Source organism: Acipenser ruthenus, chromosome 2 (assembly GCF_902713425.1).
Source record: "Acipenser ruthenus chromosome 2, fAciRut3.2 maternal haplotype, whole genome shotgun sequence".
In the NCBI taxonomy this organism is placed as follows: Eukaryota; Metazoa; Chordata; class Actinopteri; order Acipenseriformes; family Acipenseridae; genus Acipenser; species Acipenser ruthenus.
Window position 1 is genome coordinate 50,826,241 of NC_081190.1, and position 4,139 is coordinate 50,830,379.

Genomic DNA, 4,139 nt, shown 5'->3' on the forward strand with positions numbered 1-4,139 from the left:
CTAACCAGGGCCTCTCCCCTGGCTTTTATCCCCTGTGGCTGGAGCCCAATTATTCAATAATTACTGATTAGTCAATTAGGGCTCCAGCCACATTCTCACATGTTTTCCTGGCAGGGAGGAATTTTAACCCCCTCCCTGCCAGTCCCAACCATGATCATAAAGACGGGGCAGTCCCCCGTCACAAGCCCCTATACTAGAAACTCCAGGATATAATAATTTTCTCTTGTTTTTTGCTGGTATTACAATTTTGGTCAATCCACAGCTGTGCAAAAAATATAGTGGTTATGCTCATAGCTTATTGGTTGCTTTTGTAGAACACTATGGACAACTCTATGGGAAGGATCTCATAGTTTATAATGTCCATGGGCTTCTTCATCTCGCCCAGGATGTTAATATCCATGGCCCTTTAGATTCATTCTCTTCCTTTCCATATGAAAATTATTTAAGTAAACTAAAAAAAATTGTCAGAAAACCAGAGTTCCCCCTTGCCCAAGTCATTCGCCGTCTTTTAGAGCAATCCAGTGTTCCATATCATCAAACAACTAACATGCAAAGTTTCAGGAAAGAACATTTTCTTGGACCAGTCCCAATAAATATTGAAGCAAAAAAACAGTATCAGGAAATTTATTTGGAACAGTTTTGCCTAAAAGTGTCTGAAGGAGACAATGCTTTTTATACTGGTAATGATATTGGCATAGTACAAAATATTGTTGAATCTGTAACAGGTATATATGTTGTATATAGGAGATTTACATTGAAAGCCCCACATTTTAAATATCCTTTTGATTCTAGCCTAATCGATATATTCTCAGTTTCTCACCTAAACAATACTTTAAATGTAGCGCACATTGAAGAAATTACTCGCAAGTGTGTTCTTTTACCATGCAAAGATGCTTTTGTGGCAATTCCTTTGATCCACACTGTTTAAGATCTCGTTTCTATAGTCAGTGCTCTCGATATTCCATAAATTCACTTTTTAAAATTTTTTTTTTTTACTAATTTTATGAAATTTCAAAATGTATTGTTTACAGTTGTCAACTGAGAAGAATTGGATAGCACTTTTTATCTTTTGAATGACTAATATAAATAATTTCATTAATATTTTTTGCCAGAAAATGTATTTTCTGGTGGAATTTATTGAAAATAAAAGTATGAACATTGTTCCTGAGACTTGGATTGAGGATGGCATGACATGGTGGCCCAACTACACAAAAGATGACAGGATCAACCGAGCTATTCAAAAAAAAGAAATTCCTGGGGATGGCTGGACTCGCCATGATGTAAGAATTTTGATAAAAACAGGTTAGTACTGTAATCGTGAAATTAAGGTAACCTTTGAAAAGCATGCTGAAGTACCTACTGTATATGATTCTATTAGTTCAATGTAAAAAATAATTGATGTGAATAGTTTTGTTTATGTTTATTATTATTAAGTAACAGTTTGGGGAATTACTATGAAAATGTATTCATGCTTCAACAAGCATTTCCCGCCACTGTTGCAGTTGGTGAAACTCCAACTCACAAATGACAGACATCCCTGTGCATGATGTAACCTAAACATACACAATGGTCAGGGGGCCCCAGTAATCCAAAAAAGTATTTACAAAGGCACTTTTATTAAATTAGGGGTGGTCCAATAAGAGGATTTTTTAAAATAAATGTATGAGTATATGCATGTTTTGAAAAGGTTTTAAGCAATGTATACACAGTACTGAACAAAATTTTTATTGTATATTTTAGATGACTATTTGAAAGCTCGCCAGAAATACAAACAATCACTTCACTGCACAACATCAGACTTGCAGTCTGATGCTGGAGAGGATATGCAGTCATTATTAAAGCGTAAAAGAAAAAGAGTTACAAAGTATGTTAATTTATTTACAATATGTCGTCAAATAATAACTGTACTTTAAGGCCTGAACCAAATGAAAATTTTGATCCACCCGCTAACTGCAAATTACATACGTACCATTTATTGATTATTATTGCATTATTGATGGCGTCTTTTGTTAGAAGGTTATGTTTTCTTCCCAAGAGGGAACCATTAATAATTTGTAAATTGCGGTTAGCAGTAGGTTTTGATTTGGTCGAGGTCTTAATTGACTAATTAATTAGATTCTATTTATAAATCTACATAAACTTGTAATAATTCAACAACAAATAAACAACGTAGTAACATAAAAAATGCTACTTTTTTTAAAGTTGTAATGTAATATCTCCGTTTTCTAAATAAATTGCATTTATAAATACTGCCTTAGCCCATAATATGATTCCTTTATTAAGAAAATGGGTGTGCCCAAGGGAAACTCATGGCTAACACTGTAGAAGTGGAAAACGGTGCCGCCCCAAGGAAAATTGCAAACTCATCCTATTACAGTTTTTTATCTCTATTGATATAAAAATGGAAATTTTTTTTTTTTTTTTAGAACACCTTTTGGTGATAATGACAGTGATGATGATGATGATGATGATCGGGTCACAAACAGTGCGAGGAACCTGAAGAGCAGGCAAATGTCCTCATTGCTGCCTGCAGCACCAACCATCTCAGCCCTACCAGTATTTGTGGATTCAAGTGCTCCTACATCTGTGGATGTGGATGTGACATCTCATAACTGCTTGTATAGTCCACCCACCATTACCATGCCATCACCTGTCAAACAAGGACTAAGAGTTGGGCAACAATCTTCCTGACCCCATCTGTTCACTCCATCATACAGTTTAGGAATTGGACGGTATGGAAATGAATCCATTCCATGTACTGGTAAGCAAATATAGTATACTGTAGTTATACTTTCAGTTTATTTGCTTATAAGTTTATTACATATGTATATAATGTGACAAAATATCTAATCTAGGGAATAAATAAATTAAATATCTAATATCTAATAAATTAAATATCTAATCTAAGGACTACAGAATTTGTTTTAGTTAATAAAAATATAAATTTTAATATATTTTCAACATTTAGATAGTTCTCTTTTCCATAATTGGTTTGTAATTTTCTATACATTTCATGGTTTACTTTTTGTTTGCATTGCAGCTGCAGAACTCCACATCATGACAATGATGGAAAATGTACGACAGCACCAGATACAGCAGGCTGTTACATTAAATAATGTGCTGAGCCTGCTGCAATCAGGTTCAAGCACCGTGGACCCGAGTCCAGACCCACACAGCCATACGATGCCGGGCCGGATCCGGCTGCATAGCGGCACAGTCGGCTCGCAGTCGCAGCGGCAAGTAGCAGTTGGGCCAGTTCTGGCACGATGTCACTGACCATCGTATTTAGAAGGAGATAAAACTACAACACCGGCCCAGTGCTGGCCCAATGTTGGAAAAAAAATATATTTTTTATATGTACATACATTTACTAGGATTAGCTAAAAATAAAAATCAATCATATTTTTGTGTTCAGTATGTGAACCTGTAGTAACAGTGAATATTATAATAGTTTATAATAAAATATAAGATCTTTATCCCTTATAATTTGTTATGTTATTGCATTATGTGTTTCTTTTATTATGTATTACTTAACACAATTTGCTGTTTTGTTACATTTGTGAAGTGTCTTTATGGTCGCTATATAAAAAATAAGAAATTAAGCAGAAAACTGACCTACATAAAAAAAAATACCAGTAAGAAAACGAGTGTTCGATTTAAAAAATATTCACGCGCACAAGCATAGACTGAGCGAGTTTAAACCAAGAAACGCTCGAGCTAAGTCGCAGAAGTTGGAGACAGTTGAACGGAGAAGGGAAAAGAAGGGAAGAAATCATTACATAAATTGATAAATTTGACAAATAATTGTATATAAATAATAAATAATTGTATATATATATATATATCAAATTATAAGCTTAAATAATTGTATATAGTGAGATTTATTTATAGTTATTTATTTTTTACTTCATTTGAGGCAGCCCTTTTAACAAGGTAAGGTTATTTAAGCGAGGAAGAATACTAATTTTCGGTCCCATGACGTTGAGTTTGAGAGGATCACAATAAATTACGATTATTCTTTTTTTTTACGTATATGGCTAAAAGTAAATAATTTTTTAAAAAAATGTAGTATATTTAGTTAAGCATAAGCCACTGTATAAATTATATTAAAATATTTAAAGAAGTATAATAAAGTACAT

The 4,139-nt window shown here is 33.6% G+C and overlaps 1 long non-coding RNA gene across 1 annotated transcript; it reads left to right on the forward strand.

Annotated features, from left to right (window-relative positions):
* The first annotated feature begins 1,046 nt into the window (after window positions 1-1,046).
* Window positions 1,047-2,506, forward strand: LOC131705151 (uncharacterized). Its single transcript, XR_009310210.1, has 3 exons — window positions 1,047-1,302; window positions 1,741-1,864; window positions 2,427-2,506. It is a non-coding gene; the product is annotated as an uncharacterized LOC131705151 (long non-coding RNA).
* The last annotated feature ends 1,633 nt before the right edge of the window (window positions 2,507-4,139 follow it).